This window comes from Echeneis naucrates, chromosome 2 (genome assembly GCF_900963305.1).
Source record: "Echeneis naucrates chromosome 2, fEcheNa1.1, whole genome shotgun sequence".
NCBI lineage: Eukaryota > Metazoa > Chordata > Actinopteri > Carangiformes > Echeneidae > Echeneis > Echeneis naucrates.
The window spans coordinates 215,158-232,966 of NC_042512.1; the positions used below are offsets into that span (position 1 = coordinate 215,158).

Sequence of the window (17,809 nt, forward strand, 5' to 3'; positions counted from 1 at the left end):
ATGCTAATCCCGTTAGCCGGTCTATGGCGTTTTCCATTGTATGTTAGCATTAAGCGGACATAACGGACTTTATGTTAAGATAAAATAATGGCAGTAATGCTGGTTAAAATGACTTTGAATGCTATTTTAAATATCTGTTTATTCGGTCATTTGTGGTTTTATTCTGTTACTCTTTAATTTTATTATTCTCCCTTTCGGCGGAAAAAGCCGAGTCCTGTCGAGGAGAGCCGAATCTTCAGAGAATCCGTGCAGACAGGGGGGTTATTTTGATGGACACACCATGAGGCCAATCACATGAGAGGACAAACTGATGTTTTCACAATAATATTCAGCTGGTAAATTGACATAGATATGAAGTTTTACAGGTGACCAAGAAGAGACGTTTTCTTTGCTCTACAACGTAACTTTGTGAAAATAACATGTCTGTGGTTGTTCTCTGGTCCCTCCTTCGTTTCTTCATGTCTTCTGTTTGTGTCTCTCTCTCGGAGTGATGTTGTTACTGAAGCCGACTCTGACCCCTCACTGAGCGGGTCGGTGCGGAGAAACACTCCGTTACCTCCGACAGCTAAGCTGTATCGCTTCTCGGCCTTTTGGCTAAGATCAAGTGTAGTATCTGTTCTTATCAGTTTAATATCTGATACGTCCCCTACCCGGGGACCATATATTAAATAGATTTTTGGAACAGGGAGATGGAATAGGGGCTTGCTCCGTCCACTCCACGCATCGACCTGGTATTGCAGTATCTCCAGGAACGGTGCACTCCCTCTGTGTGTTCAATACAAGTCCTGTTCAGCTCAACATCACCTTAAACACATGATGTTGTCTTCATGTGTGTAACGCTGAGTGTACAGAGTGTTCATGTTCAGTTTAGGGTTTTAGAATCAGTGATGCATTCATGCAGAAACATCAGTTTAATGTTGCAACTGATTTCATCAGGTTATATTCTGCTGACCAGACTGAATCAATAAAGTTTTGGTTCAACACGTCATCGTTTAAATGTTGGTTGTATTTTGCATTTGTCAGCTGAATCCACAGAGTCACTGAAATGATGAAGTAAATCCAGGAAAGGAAAAACGTTTGGCTCTGAATCTCAATGTAGATTTGAACAAAGAGCTCCAGCTGAAGACCACCCCGCAGTGAGATCAGGGAGTGTCGGGACTCTTCTCTCTCTGGGACACTGGATCTGTCTGTCTGTATCATGTCAGAAACTCTGAAACACTCTGAACTTCTTTAAAACACGGTGGATTTACTGATATGAAAGTGTCCAGCGGTCCATGATGGATGATTATAGAAAGATATCAGCTTCAATTCAAATACATTGTTGGATATAAACACAGAAATTAAAATAATCATCTGCAGCTTTTTTCTAATGTTAAAATGAATGAAGTCAGATCACAGACTGTTCTCTTGTTGATGTCGGGTCCTTCAGTTTGTGGAGGATTTCAGTGTGAATAAAGGATGAGGTGGTGTGTATAGTGGCAGCATAAAGACTGGGTCCCGCTGTCTATTCAAGGGGGCTTTGACCTGCTCCGTGTCCGACCTGGGCCGGTGCACCCCTCCTTAGACGACCTGGTGATCCCGGGCTCCCCCCGGAGCACCATATCGATACCGAACTTAGTGCGGACACCCGATCGGCATAGTCCGCTGCAGCCCAGAGCTCCTGAGCTCAAACGCTCCTCCAGCCTCAGCCTCCCGGTAACTTGGATTACAGGCGAGGGACACACTTCCTTTGACAGTGACGTCATCAACATTTCCATAAATCTTTTCTGACTTCTAACTTCAAGGGTTTGAATTCACTGATAAATAATAAAGTCTAATAATGTGAAATTGAAAACTGATGCTTTTAGTATTTCCATAAGCCTTTTCTGACTTCTAACTTCCCCGGCACAGTGTTTTATCATGAAGTCTTTATCAGTGTGCTTCTAATGTGCAAATAAACTAAACTAAAGCAGACAGACGGTGTCAGATGGTGGTTTTCGATTCCAGATTCGAACCCACAATCCCTGGCTTAGGAGGCCAGTGCCTTATCCATTAGGCCACTGGGGCAGATGTGACAACAAGTGAATGGCTTCGAAGCCCACCAGGGACCTGCTGTGTTTAGTTGAGTGTTTAGTCCCGGAAAACCCCTTCTGGTTCCATGGTGCGTCTGACTTCGGATCAGTAGACTGAGGGTTCGAGTCCCTTTGTGGTTAGGCACCTGTGTATTACAGGTGAACGGACTAAACTGTGTCCATTTTACAGAAACCTCTGCTGCTTGATGCTGCCTTCATCCTGATGAAAGTTGAAGCAATGAAATATGACAAGAACAGACAATAAACTGACAACAGGACATTAAAATGGGCCACACTCAGACCCCACATGGCCCAAAGGACAAGGTGTTTGACTTTGGATCAGAAGACCGAGGCTTTGAGGCCCTGGCTGCAGTAGACAAGAGAAAATGTTAATGTTGTTGCACGGTCCTGTGTTTAGCAGAAGGAAATTGGTGAGTGCCTTTTCATAGGAGACAAACTTTGGTAAGAGTCATGAGAGTGAGGCACTTCTGTTGGCTACAAGACATTATGGGCTCGACTGGGATTTCAACCCAGGACACTTCCTGTACTACAGCTTTTACCTGCAGTCTGTGAACAAGAGATAACAGTAATTTTGTGTTTAGCAGAAGGAAATTTGGTGATTGACCACTTTTCACAGGAGACAAAAAATGTTAAGAATCATCACAGTGAGGCATTTATGATTGCAACATGGCATGACATTCATCGATTGATTATAAATGAACAGCTCAGAACCAAACAGTGTATCTTTCATCCAAACCCTGACAGTTTCTCCACACAGGAGGTGTTTCAGCTGTCTGATAGAATAAACTGTTTGTACACAAGCTGCATGAATGTGACACAGAGCTCATGTTTAAAGTATTTTTAAGCGTCAGTGAATTTATTCCAACTCAAACATGGCAGTAATACAGACATGTACAACAACACTTACAGACATGTATTCGGCTCTTGCAGAACAATAAAACAGCAGGAATTTAGTTTCTACCTGTCTGTTTCTATCTGCTACATCATTAAAAACCTGCTGTCACACTACTGATCCCTTCAGATTGTGTCACAGAGACATGATGAGCAGAGTGAAGCTCTGCTGGGTGAATGCAGGATGTCCTGTTTATAAGACAGACACTTTAAGCAGCTCAGCATCAGTACTGCCAGTTTCTCTGCAGTCTGTCTCTGAAACCACATCTGTGTCGGTGAACACGTGTGCTCCTCACAGTTGTGTGTCACTTCCTCAAAGGTTTGAAGTGATGTGTTAATCTGAACAGCTGCTGCCTTTGATACATCACCTGACGATGTCACAATACTCACAGAATGAAACTTTTCCTTTGAAGCTGTTTTGAAGAATTTCCAGAATCACATGTGGTTCAGATGTAAACACAAAGGCTGCAGAGAGTCCAGAGTCAGGCTGACCACAGAGCCTGTTCTCCTGATCAGCCTGTTCAGTCTCTGTGTGTCTCCCTTTTTGTTTCTGTCTGCTTTAGTTTAGTTTTCAAGACTTCATGATAAAACATTGTGCAAGTTGCCACATTTGTTGTTGAGGGATGATGAGTTTACTTTGATTCATTTAAGGTGTGGATAATGTTCGGTCATAAATCCAGCCACATGTGAGTTCCCATAACCAGTTTCATTAAAAAGGACTGTGATTGTGCACCTTCACATTCCCCGACGGGGAGAGCAGGTGCGATTTTCTATAATAGCTCATTAACCAGAGTGATCGAAGTAAACAAAATGGCCACACTCCCAGAGGACTTCTGCAATGTGGCCTCGTATAGTTCCAAACATCACCTCCACGCCGTTGGACATCAATAATTTGCATTGCTGACCGTCAAGTAAACTCTGAGGTGTACGTGATGTCCTCGCGTATGAATGAATGTTTCACTGATGCAGATTTTTACAGAACAACATAAACAACTAATAACTCCACTCCGCGGCCCGGGTTCGATTCCCGCTCAGGGAAAGTTTTTTTACTGAAAAATACAGGTGATTGAAAAATTGAATTATTTTGAACTCTCTCGAAATAGCTTTGAAACCTGTTGATGTTGTTAAAGCGGCCTTTTCTCAAAGCTGAGCATCCAGTATCCTCAGTATCCTGTCTGCAGAATTCTGATATCATAATTGTGGAAACTTAACTTTCTCCCCCAACCTATCAATGATCTGGATAGTCTTCATGTCTCCTTCTGGTACAGCTTCAACTTTGGTTGAGGAGGTGAAACCAAGCAAAGATCCAGATAGCAGATACCAGGTCCATCCACAGCTAATGATCAGCTGAAAGCTAAAGGAAACAGTCAAAGCTCCAAACACAACAACAGTCCTGCTTCTGTTTACTAAAAGGCTCCAAAGCCCACCCAGAGACCTGCTGTGTTTAGTTCACTTGTTGCTGTATCTCCAAAGAGCTAAAGTCTTGTGGAGAATGTGGGCATCGATCCCACTACCTCTCACATGCTAAGCGAGCGCTCTACCATTTGAACTAATTCCCCTGTACTGGCATGCAAGCTAAGCTTTGTGAAAAGGCCCCTTTAACAACCTCTGCGTTCACCATCAACAGGTTTCAAAGATATTTAGAAATCATTCACGATGGCCTTAAAGGCAGATATTTAGGATAATTCTAGCTGGAATAGCAGGCTGAAACAGGAAAAGTTCGGCTATTGTTGCATCTTTTGGCGTCACAATGGCTGAGCGGGCTAAGGCGCTGCGTTTAGGTTGCAGTCTCCCCTGGAGGCGTGGGTTCAAATCCCACTTCTCACAGAAGCCACTTTCATTTCCCCTCTAAACTGGTGTGTTTTTTGAGGACAAATTTGTTTTAGTCTACTCTTGACCGCCCAAACTTTTAAAAGACCAAAATTCCTTTGACATGTTGAAATATTGCTACTCCGTCCTTCGAAAATGGAAACAATGGAAGCAATGGAAACAACACATGCAAACAGAGAAAGGTGCTGGGTTGAGGTTCCAGTATCAAGGGAGACATCGTTGATGCCACAAAACCATCTCCAGTGCGAATACGGTGGATATGTGGGCGGAACTGACCCTCAGTCAGCTTGGGTGGTTTGGTGGTAGAACTCACACCTGCCAAATGGGAGGCCTGGGTTCAATTCCCAACCGATGCCAAGGAACCAATTTCCAACATATGTAAAAATTGTCATGTTCACCTCACACACTAAAGGTCTCTGGATAGAAGCTGTTAGGAAACAACTTTATTCTCCTTGTTTATCCACAGAGGAAGTGAAGTCACACACCACGTGATGTTTCTCTTTCCTTTCTTCCCTACATTACCTCGTCTGTGCAAGTATTGTATGCTGCTTTTCGAGTGTCTTCTTTTGACACCATGAAAAAAATCCATGAGGCCGTGTAGACACCAAAAAGGCAGCCTACAAACTTCGAGAGCACCAACATTGATCCTAACAGAAGTTTAACACAGAGCCTTCAGATGTGCAGTCAGTCTTCCTGGAATTCAGATTTTTTTTTTTTTTCAAAAGGTAGCTTATATGTCAGACAAATTTGCAGCACACTTGCTGTGCATTTGCAGTGTTACATTTTCTTTCCCTTCACCTTTTCGATGCATTTTGCAGTGTGGTGTTGGTTTTTCACTGCATGTTGCAGTGCATTTGCAGTGAACTTTTGCACTGCTTTTGCCATGGCAGACGACCTGTGATGTCAGATGATCTGTGATGTCAGAAGGTCTGTGATGTCAGATGATTAAAAAGACATTTTATACTGAATTGAACCCTTAATTCTTAATTCTGATTCATTTGACTTTGTCTGTTGTTTCTGCATCGTTGTTCCGTCAGACCAACAGCACGCTGCTATCCACAGTTCATCACTTTTATTTTCTCAACATGTCTCAACATGTCTCTGTGGTGAAATCGGTCAGCGTGTTCGGCTGTTATCTGAAAGGATGGTGGTTCAAGCCCACCCAGGGATGTTCTTTGTTTAAACCCCTTTGCGGATAAGATCTCTGCCTGTCTTGTGGAAGACTGGGATTTCAATTCCTGAATTTTAGAAACTCAGTGCTGCTTGCAATATAAAACACAGCTGCTCTACATGAAAAGTGATACAGCAGTGGTCATCTCCTGTCTGTCGGCAGACTCATCACTGTGCTGGATGAGGCTGATGAAAGGAAAGACCTCCTTCGAGCCGGAGTTGAACCAGCGACATAAGGATTTCAGCTGTAAGCCTCTACAGTCCTCCGCTCTACCAACTGAGCTATCGAAGGGAGCTGTTCAACCTCTCCTCTTCTTGTCTCTTCTTGTCTCCTTTGACTAATGTTTACAGATTTGGGTTAGGGAAAACATGGAGAATGTCATTTATCACAGTATGATCAAATCTGATCGCTCTAACCAGCTGACCTTGAGGATAATTCTGACTGGATAGATAATTTTAAGTGGAATAGCAGGCTGCAACTTAGACAGACTAAAGCAACCACCGACGAGGATGGGATTCCAACCCACGCGTGCAGAGCACAATGGATTAGCAGTCCATCGCCTTAACCACTCGGCCACCTCGTCAGGTTTGATGGCTTTAAAGACAGATATTTAGGATAATTCTAGCTGGAATAGCAGGCTCATGTCTCATGTCTCTGTCTCTGGTGTGTGTCTCATGTAGTATCATGTCTCTGTCTCTTGATGGGCTAATTTTTCAACAAATTTTTCGGCTCATTTGCTAGCTTTAGTTGTCAGAATGGCTGAGCGGTCTAAGGTCAGTGGCTCAGTGGTAGAGCTTTTGACTGCAGATCAAGCAGTCCCCAGTTCAAATCTGGGTGCCCCCTGCCAAACACTATGTGTTTTCACATGCAAACACAAACTTTTTCACTGTGATGTTTCTCATTTCAGGATTGCACCAATGGCCACCATCACTTCGATGTGGGATAGGTCCTCAGGACAGTGTTGTGCTTTGCTTTACCCTGTTGTCTCTCTGCTAATGAAGCACAGGAAGTACTTATCTTGTCTAACACTGATCTCTCAATTATCCAGTCAGCATAGTCATCGCCGAAAATGTAACACCGCTGCAGCAGCAAAGGAGAAACAGCATGAGAAGAAATTACTACCCGAGTCAACGTATAAGTTTGGATGTACTCTTCGATTGATTTTACATTTAACTTTAAGAGATCGTAGTTTACAGTTATAAATATAAATGGGGATAAAATCAGATTTTCATTTCAAAACTCTCGAGTGGTGAATGCAAAAATTTCCTGTAGTTCCTGTAGTTCCAGCAGAGGATGGTTTCAATCCATCGACCTCTGGGTTATGGGCCCAGCACGCTTCTGCTGCGCCACTCTGCTCACTATGTTCAGGTTGCAATGTCCTCTGGAGTTTTGTGTAATTTTTAACCACCACATCCACTTTCTGTCAAAGCGGCTGTGTTGGTTAAAAAGTACTGAGATTTCCACCTGCAGTGTATCAAATGACCACGAGGGGGCAGCTTGGAAAATGAAGTCAGATCTTATTGAAGAGCATCAGACTTTTAATCTGAGGATCCAGGGTTCAAGTCCCTGTTCAGGTGCTGCAGCTTCTTCCCAATGGCTGTTTTTTTGTCATCACATGTACCTTTGTGTTCATGACGAGGTGGCCGAGTGGTTAAGGCGATGGACTGCTAATCCATTGTGCTCTGCACGCGTGGGTTCGAATCCCATCCTTGTCGGTGTCCAGCTTGCTTTAGTCTGTCTGAGTTGTACCCTGCTGTTGAGCAGGTTGAAATGTGGTGATTGCACTTTTTTAACAGGAGACAAACTTTAAGAGTCATGATGGTCACTACACTACAGAAACTGCATGCACTCATTCATTTGAAGTGACCGTGAGAGTGTGACGTATCCATCTGTGTCGCGTGGGGGATCAATGAAAGGCAGGAAATGCCTTTGATCTCCAGTGACGTCACACAGTCTCGTTGTGGAGTTATTAGTTGTTGATTCTGCAAAAATGGTCCAGTGCAGTGAAATGGTCCATAGAAGGATAGAAACATGTTAACCAGACAGTGTTCAAGGATTTGAGCTTTAAACCACTAAATTCTCATTATTAACTAAAGCTGTGTCTGTTATATCTATAACAAAAAAAGACCAATTCACTTGTGGAGCTGCTGGTAAAACAGGGACAGTCTGAGATTGCTTGGACATCCTGACTGCACAAAAGAGAGAAATTTCAGGATGCCTGATCCAACAAACATTTGGCTCCTGGCCCAGTTTGGTTCTTTCTTCTGTCTGCAGAACTCAAAGTTATCTGGCAGGACCATGATTGTCTTTGGAGCTTCATTAACAGAGTGAACTCTACTGTGGAGGTCATGAGAAAAAGTGGGAGGAGCCTTTGATCTCTGTGATGTCATTAGAACCTTTGTGACAGACCTTTGTGTTTTCTTCCTCTACGATACAGACACAAACTGGCAGTACTGATGCTTCGCTGCTTAAAGTGTCTGTCTTGTAAACAGGACATTCTGCATTCAAACCCCAGCAGAGCTTTGCTCTCAGTCAGAGTTGACCTCACCCGAAGTACCCCATAACTCTTGCCAAATGACTTTTTATGACCTGCTTGTTTTGACCTACATTTCCAATATTCTGCCTCCTCTTTCAACCACACCATGAAATATTGTAAGGTTGAATGCTGCACGCTGACTGCTTGTGTGTCCAAATGGCTTCAAAGACATCTTTTTGCCATTAACTCCTCCAAACCTTTGGACACAGCTTTGATCTTTCTCACAGGTGACACAGGTGTGCTGTATTCAGGCTCCAGTCTCTTGGTGTGGGTTCAAATCCCACCACTGCCAGGTCATCTCTCTCTCTGCCATTATTTAATATATATTATATTTATAATATAATAATATACATTATATTATATTTATAATATAATAATATACATTATATTATAATATATATATATGACATTTACAATATAGAAATAGAATAGAAATACCAGAACGAAAGACAAAGAATTCATCAGTGTCTCTGATTGGAGTAAATCAATAGATTCTGTAATTGAAGTCATCTAACGTCTAAGAAGAGATCAATTCCATGACTTGTTGTGTTTGGTAGTTAACACAGCACCAAGAAATAACACTATTAAATTCAAAACTCAAGTAAACGTTGAGGTTGCATAATTAATTGCGACTTTCACTTTGTGGTGGCAGTTATGGCTCCCACCAAACCTGCTGTTGCCTTTATCAGTCAGCACTGCCTCAACAAGTAGCACTTAGTGAATTCAACAACCAAGTCAGTGCTCAAGTTAAGGTAACATTTGTGACTTTCAAACTACTTCCTTATCCCCCACCCCCCATATCACTGAGCTAGCCATGTGAGCTAATTCCCCTGTACTGGCATGCAAGCTAAGCTTGCCCCTTTAAAAAGGCTCCTTTAACAACCTCTGAGTTCACCATCAACAGGTTTCAAAGATATTTAGAAATCATTCACGATGGCCTTAAAGGCAGATATTTAGGACAATTCTAGCTGGAATAGCAGGCTGCAACAGGAAAAGTTCTGCATTTCTCTGTGGCGCAATCAGTCAGCGTGTTCGGCTGTAGCTCAGTGGTAGACGTTCACCAAAACAAAAGGCCACTCAAGGCAGAACCACTGCTCAGTCTCAAGACCAGGCCGTGCTCAGACCACATCTTCAACAAACATGACGAGGTGACAAACATGTGGGAGACCTAGAATCCATGATGTGTTCCACCAATAGACTGTAACTGCACGCTAGTGGTCAATTAGACTCAGAGTCAATTAGAATTAGAGTAATTAAACAAAACTCTGTCTTCTGCTCTATAAGACATTACTGGGACAAGATTCCATCGCCTTTGAAATTATTCAGTTGCCTTTGAAGTGACTGCGATGTCATTGGCTCCCCATAATTCCATGTAAATACCAGCTGGCAGACAGAGTCACATCACAGTACATGCACAGGAGGACTACAGCGAAACACACTGACAAACACAAACATCATGCCAAAGAGGATGAAGATCCCACAAGTTCACAACAAGTGAACTAAACATAGACATCCTGTCTAGACAAAGTTGTTTTGGTCGACTTTTGACTGGCCCACACTTTTAAAAGACCAAAATAAAAAAATAAAATAAAAAAAAACAGTCAGTTGTGTCATGGTTCATTGGTAACAACTAACATTTTGTTGATCAGTATCATACCATGGTTGGCTGTGCAGCGTTTGGATGCTCCAATCAGTCCGAGAAGGGTTTCCACATTTATGGATTCCCCAAGAACCATGAGGGCTGGAAAAGGTGGTGTGTGTGTGTGTGTGTGTGTGTGTATACAGATACAAATGCAAATAAGTATATGCACCACAAAGGGCCTCTGATGTAATATAGACATTGTCAATTAAAACGAGGTTGTGATTTAATCATTTTACTCCTGGAGATACTTTCACAGCTAGCAAAGACAAACTAGCAGACAATTGGTCACCTGCCAAAATAAAAATATATATAATCACACTGTGCACGTGCAAATAAAGATCAGTATATGCATCACGGTACCACTTTGGGTTCGTTTAGAGAACATGGGGGGTGATGGCAGGGGAATTAGCTCAAATGGTAGAGCGCTTGCTTAGCATGTGAGAGGTAGTAGGATCAATGCCCACGTTCTCCACAAGACTTTAGCTCTTTGTTGGAGGGTGGACTTTGGAGCCTTTTGGTAAACAGAAGTAGGACTCTTGTTGTGTATGGAGCTTTGACTGTTTCCTGAACACATCATAAACTTAAGCAGCTGCTCTCCTGCTCACATGTTCTTCACACCATCACAATATATCGATGGTGGGTTGGTGGACCGGTGGACACTTTCATGTCAGTAAATCCACCGTGTTTTAAAGAAGTTCAGAGTGTTTCAGAGTTTCTGACATGGATACAGACAGACAGATCCAGTGTCCCAGAGAGAGAAGAGGCCCGCTGAGCTTTCATGTTCTTCTGTGGAACAGAAAGCAGAGACTGAGACATTGCATGCTAAATATAAATAAAATCACATACTCAACTACTTGTTTGGCTGTTATTGCATCATTCCATATTTGCACGTCAGTTTCACATTTGGAGTGGTAGGGTGACAACTGAAAGCTCTGGATAAGTATTACTTAGATACGTTTTCAAGTTTTAGTGGGAAAGCAAACATCTCTCAAGGAGTTAACCTTGAGTCTGGAGCCTTAGACCACCGACCATCCTGACATGTTCGTCCAGCTGCCAGTCTCTGACGAGGAAACAGAAACCAATGTAGAGGAAAGGGGCAGTGCAACTGTGCTAACATTAGCATGTAGTGTGAGGATGAAGTAAACTGTAAATCTCACTTTGAGCAACGTAGAACATTGTTTATTATTTGAATATGACTGCACTGCAATCAGCTTCTCAGCTGCTCTGAATGGTGACAGTGAGGCAGCCTTTGTGTTTACATCTGAATCACATGTGATTTTGGAAATTCTTCAAAGCAGCTTCAAAGGAGGAGTTTCATTCTGTGAGTACTGTGACATCATCAGGCGATGTATCAAAGGCAGCAGCTCTTCAGACACACAAATGACACACAACTGTGAGGAGCACAAGTGTTGACCTCTCGCACCCTACGCATTCAAACCCCAGCAGTGCTGTGGTTCATACTTTACAGTATGTTTTCAGTCAGACCTGCTGATCTGCAGTGATGGGCTGTGTGTGTTTATGGGGGGTGTAGCTCAGTGGTAGAGCATTTGACTGCAGATCAAGAAGTCCCCAGTTCAAATCTGGGTGCCCCCTACCAAACACTGCATGTTTTCATGTGGGGGTGGGGTTGAAATTACAAAGGGGAAAAGCAGAGGGAGGCTTGTCACAGTAAATTACTGTGATGAGTGATTATTCTCTCAAATAAGAATCTGTTTAAACCAAATCAATTAAACATTTGGATGCAACTTTCTCACGGGCTGTCATTAGTCTAAGTTTTCCATGCAGTTAATCACCAAAACTAGTTTGTTTCTACAACATCTGACCTGAACAAGGCGCTTTGACCAACTAAGCCACAGCACCACTCTGATGTACAGGGATGTATTTTGGATCTGAAAATACCCCGTGGCTGTTACGTGGCTGACCATCATGACTCTTACCAAAGTTTCTTTAGCATATAATAAACTGTCACATTAATGTCCTGAATGAATGATTCTTTGATCTCTTTGAATGACATCAAAGAGATCAAAGACTCCATTAAATGTATATGAAGAATACATTTTGATGACAATTGGAAATGTCTGTTTATTGTTTATCACTCGTTAGGATCCCTGTTAGCTGTCACTGAGGCAGCAGCTACTCTTCTGCAACAAGGACTATGATGAGGCAGTGGCCATTGATAATGCTGCCTGTCCTGCTGAATTTAGGTCACCTGCACTTATGTCAACAGTCAGAGCTCCATACACAATAAGAGTACTGAAGAAAAATACTTTAAACATGAGCTCTGTGTCACATTCATGCAGCTTGTGTAGAAACAGTTCATTCCATCAGAATGAACCTTCACCTGTCACAGTATGTAAGAAGCCATCCAGGGGATGTAGCTCAGTGGTAGAGCACATGCTTTGCATGTATGAGGCCCCGGGTTCAATCCCCAGCATCTCCAGCATTTATAATATAATGCTGTATGAAATGCTCAACTGCTCCTGCTTAGTCACTCAAACAAATTACTGAGAATGCACATACATATGTATGAGATCAAAGACTCTGCCCATCTCTTGTCATGACCTCCACCATGGAGTGCACAATGTTAATGAAGCTCCAAAGACAATCATGCTCTTGTCTTGTTCACACTTGAAATACATATAACACTCTGTATTTTTTGTCAAGTTTTTTTGCAGTTCTAGCAGCCAGCTCAGTCGGAAGAGCATGAGACTCTTAATCTCTGGGTCGTGGGTTCGAGCCCCACGTTGGGTGATTAGCAGTTTCTTCAGACCCAAAGTTACCCAGCAGAACACTGCCTCTGCCAACTTGCCTTCTTCCACCCTGACTGGTCTGCAGCTCAGCTAACTGCAGTGGACTGTGTTCAGTCAGTTTGAACCAACATGAAATAGATCAAAGGAGGCAGAGTGGGTACTAAAACTATTGACAGCTAGTGCAGCTTCAGTATGGCATCCATCGACCTCAGTCAACTCAGAGTTCAGGGATAGACTCAAAGTTCGTTGAAACTCCTACCTGGAATAACCCCCAGCTGCATGATGACATATTTATGTTCTGGGGTCAATCACCTGTATTTTTCAGTAAAAACATTTTCCCTGACTCGAATCGAACCCAGGCCGCGGCGCTGAGAGCACCGAATCCTAGCCACTAGACCATCAGGGAGTGTGAGAACACTAAAGGTTGTAATGTATGATCAATGCTCTGTGTGAGATTTTTTTTTTGATGACTGAAAAGTTCTCCCCCGTTCAAACAAATTCAAACGTTCACAACCCCCACTCCCCAAACATTGATAAAACTTACTGATCTGAACTCACCAACACGACCCCAACTAATAGCACTTACTGCTCTCACAGCACAAGTCTGTGCTTCAGTTGGGGAAATGTTGATGAAGTTCATGAATTTAGCTGATCTCACAAAATTACTAAAACTAGATGTCGAACTAAAACTACTAAAACTGATTGTAATTTTTGTCCAAATTCCAGCCAGGACAACCCCAAAGAGAAGCACTTATGGACAAGACTTCATCAGTGTCTCTGATTGGAGTGATCCGAGTTAGATCTGAAGAAAACATGGTTCCAAGAATTAATGCTGTTTTTGTAAATTAACACCGAAGGGGAAAAAGAGAGCAAAGAGAATAGAAGCCACATTCAGCTAAAAATTTTTTACTGCACATATGATCTCCTCCAAAAGAGTCTTTGCAGCCACTTCCTTGTTGTGTCGCAGTTCCAATGGACTCCCATTCAGGCTTTTACCCATCTTACATCTTCTACTTTGTTCAGGCAGTTTCAATGGTCTTGGTAATGGAATGTAATAAAGATCACATTTAGTCAATCAGGAACAATCCTCTTAAATTCATGAGGACCGTTAGCATGACACAGCACCAACAAACAGCATTTACTGCTTTATGTCCATACGTCTGTGTTTCAGTTCAGGAAATGTTGATGACAACGTTTGTTTTATATTCCAACCAAGACTTAGTCTCTAGATAAACATATCTGCATTTGTGTTGTGAGTCATGGCTCCCACCAAACCTGCTGTCTTTGTCAGTCAGCACTGCCCCAACAAGTAGCACTTACTGAATTCAACAGTCAAGTCAGTGCTCAAGTTAAGGTGACTTTCAAACTAATTCAGATGTTCTTAACCCCCACACCCCAAAAACTGATAAAACTCGTGATTGACTTCTGAAATCACCAACACTACCCCAACAAATAGCACTTACTGCTCTCAGAACACAAGTCTGTGCTTCAGTTGGGGAAATGCTGATGACAAATTCACTCACTCAGCTGATCTGAAGAAATCTATAAAAACTGGTTTTAATACCATCCAGGACAACCACATAGAAAAGCATTTATACAAAAGGAAGTTGTCTGTGTAATTGAAACGGTCAGTATTGTATTCTAAGAAGATGTTGTTGTCTTTGTCAGTCAGCACTGCCCCAACAAGTAGCACTTACTGAATTCAACAGTCGAGTCAGTGCTCATGTTAAGGTAACATTTGTGACTTTTAAATTACTTCCTTAACCCTCACCCCACATCACTGGTAATTCCTGCTGTCCTGGTGATTGAAGAAAAGAAGGAATGGCATTCCTCATCTTTTTTGTCCAATTTCCAACCAGGACAACCCCAAAGAGAAGCACTTATGCACAAAGACTTCATCAGTGTCTCTGACTGGAGTGATCTGAGTAAGATCTGAAGAAAACATGGCTCCAAGACTTACAGTTGTTTTTGCCATTTAACAATGAAAGTGGAAAAAGAGAGCAAAGAGAATAGAAACATTCATGGAGAAAATAGTCATCAATGTCTCTCATTGAATTGGCTAAGTCACATTAAGCTTTAATTCTGACCTAACTCTGGTGATTAGTGATTAGGGTAGTGTTGTTTCAACTGATCTGAAGAAATCTGTTAAAAATGGGAATCTTCATCAATTTGTTGAAATTCTAACCAGGACAACCCCAAAGAGAAGCACTTGTGCACAAATAATTCATCAGTGTTTCTGATTGAGGTGATCTGAGTTAGATTCTAAGAGTCTAATGGGAAATGGGTAAAGGAAGGAAAACTTCTGAAATCACCAACATTACCCCAACTGATAGCACTTACTGCTCTCAGAACACAAGTCTGTGCTTCAGTTGGGGAAATACAAAGGGGAAAGACAACTGATTAACTGATCACAATGAATCAATTTAGCAATGTTTTGTCAAATTCCAACCAGGACAACCCCAAAGAGAAGCACTTATGCACAAAGTATTCATCAGTGTCTCTGATTGGAGTGATCCGAGTTAGATCTGAAGAAAACATGGCTCCAAGAATTAATGTGGTTTTTGTGAATTAACCCTGAAAGGGGAAAAGAGAGCAAAGAGAATAGAAGTCACATTAACCTTTAATTTTTACCTCACATGATCTCCTCCAAAGAGTCTTTGCAGCCACTTCCTTGTTGTGTCACCGTTCACCCTAACCCTCCCTTTCAAGCTTTTGCCCATCTTATACCTGAATGAAACCACTCCCACAGCTCCCTGTCTACTTAGTTTGGGCGGTTTCAATGGTCTTGGTAATGGTTTGTAATGAAGAACATATTTAGTCCATCAGGAACAGACAACGATCCTCTTAAATTCATGAGGTCCGTTAGCATATGATGAGAGGACTGTTAACTGCAGTGATTAGTGTTGCTGCAGCTGATCTGAACAAATCTTTTCAAAATGGCCATCTTTGTTGTTGTTTTTATTTCAACCAAAACTTCTTTTCTACCAAATGGTTGCATAAACTCCCTGTCCTGATTAATGCTTGGACGGAATGAACAACTTTTGAAATCACCAACTCTGCCCCAACTAATAGCACTTACTGCTCTGAAAACACAAGTCTTGATGAGAAATGTATGCTTTTAACTGATCTCAAGAAACATTTCAACCAGAGCAAGCTCAAAGAATGAGTTAGAATTAGAATGCTTTTATTGTCATCATACACGATGTATAACAAACTTTAAAGACAACTCTGTTCTGCAAAATGCATTTATAAAATAAGAAAGACATAGTAAAAAAAGTTTGAATAAATTTACAAAAGGAGCCAGTAAGAATAAATGTACAGTTGAGAATTAGCATGACTGCAGAGAACGGTGGAAATAAATATAATGTCCACTAAGAGAAGCACTGATCCACATGTCACCTCCAGTTAAAGTAACATTTGGGACTTCAAAAAAATTCTTTAGAGGTCACAAACTTTTCCCCCAAGAAGTAGCTATGACTGAATCCAACAGTCAAGGTAAGAAGAAAGAAAGGACACATTGACAGAACCACCGTGCTTCATACCAGGACACACCAGTGTGACTCATGAATCTTCATGAATCATGACTTTCAAACTACTTTCTTCACCCCCACCCCCAAAAACACTGATAAAACTTGCTGTCCTTGTGATTGACTTTTGAAATCACCAACTCTGCCACAACAAATATCACTTACTGCTCTCAGAACACAGAGCTGTGCTTCACTTTGGTTAATGTTGGGGATGAATTCAGGCAGTCAGCTGATTGCATAGAAGAATCTAAATAAATGGCAATCTTTATCTATTTTTCTTTTTTTTTGTTGACTATCAAACAAGAACAACTCCAAAGAGAAGCACTGATGCAGAAAATAATCATCAGTGTCTCTCACTGAATCCACCAAGTCACATAAAGCCTTTGTTTCAGATTAATCTTTGTGCCACCGTTGCAATGGACTCTCTTTCAGACTTACTTATTTTATTTTACTCACCTGACTTATCTTAAACTAAAATGATGCACCCTGTCCTCCTTCTGCAGAAAGTTTCAATTCCAGCCACATCTCACATCACAAGTCTGTGCTTCAGTTCAGGAAATGTTGATGACAAATTTGTGAATTTAGCTGATCTCAAGAAACAAATAAAAAAATGTGTCAAAATTCCAAACAGGACAACCCCAAAGAGAAACACTTTTGCAGAAATGAATCAACAGTGTCTCTGACTGATGTGATCTGAGTTAGATACTAAGAAGAAATTTATTCTTTACTTCTTTATTGTTTTTGTCAGTTAACGCTGCCCCAACAAGCAGCACTTCCTGAATTCAAAACTCAAGTCAACACTCAGGTTGGATCATAAATTGTGACTTTATGAAAACTTTTTCTCAACTTTTTTCAAGCAGTGTGTTGAATAAATGTGTTGTCCTCCTTCAGCAGGAAGTTTCTGTGGTCTTGGTAACAGTTTGAAGAACAGAATGATCAGACAACGATCCTCTTAAATTCATGAGGACCGTTAGCATATGATGAGAGGACTGTTAACTGCAGTGATTAGAGATTAGGGTTGTGTTGTTGCAGCTGATCCAAAGAATCTATTTAAAATGGCAAATCATCATAATTCTTACTGAATTTCTGAGCAGGACAATCCCAAAGAAAACCATTTATGTAGAAAGGAATAACTGTAGCTGTCTGAGTTAGAGCCTCAGATATGGCTATGGAAGTGCAACAGTCAGAGCTCCATACACAATAACAGTCTTGCTTCTGTTTACCAAAAGCCTCCGAAGTCCACCCTGTATGCTGTATCTCCAACAAAGAATGAGGGCATCGATCCCACTACCTGTCACATGCTAAGCGAGCGCTCTACCATTTGAGCTAATTCCCCTGTATGCATGCTAGTACACATTTTCATTTCTGGTGATGACATCACCCAGCCCCC

The 17,809-nt window shown here is 41.8% G+C and overlaps 6 non-coding genes and 1 pseudogene across 6 annotated transcripts; 4 read left to right on the forward strand and 3 right to left on the reverse strand.

Annotated features, from left to right (window-relative positions):
* LOC115053648 (NACHT, LRR and PYD domains-containing protein 12-like) overlaps positions 1 to 17,809 on the reverse strand; it is a 135,799-nt pseudogene that overhangs the window by 57,505 nt on the left and 60,485 nt on the right.
* LOC115057697 (U2 spliceosomal RNA) lies at positions 575 to 765 on the forward strand. The gene has a single exon (XR_003841940.1). It is a non-coding gene; the product is annotated as a U2 spliceosomal RNA (small nuclear RNA).
* On the reverse strand, positions 6,168 to 6,255 carry trnay-gua (transfer RNA tyrosine (anticodon GUA)). The gene is given in 2 exon segments: positions 6,168 to 6,203; positions 6,219 to 6,255. It is a non-coding gene; the product is annotated as a tRNA-Tyr (tRNA).
* Positions 6,466 to 6,547, reverse strand: trnas-gcu (transfer RNA serine (anticodon GCU)). Its single transcript has one exon. It is a non-coding gene; the product is annotated as a tRNA-Ser (tRNA).
* trnas-gcu (transfer RNA serine (anticodon GCU)) lies at positions 7,598 to 7,679 on the forward strand. Its single transcript has one exon. It is a non-coding gene; the product is annotated as a tRNA-Ser (tRNA).
* trnac-gca (transfer RNA cysteine (anticodon GCA)) lies at positions 11,664 to 11,735 on the forward strand. Its single transcript has one exon. It is a non-coding gene; the product is annotated as a tRNA-Cys (tRNA).
* Positions 12,511 to 12,582, forward strand: trnaa-ugc (transfer RNA alanine (anticodon UGC)). Its single transcript has one exon. It is a non-coding gene; the product is annotated as a tRNA-Ala (tRNA).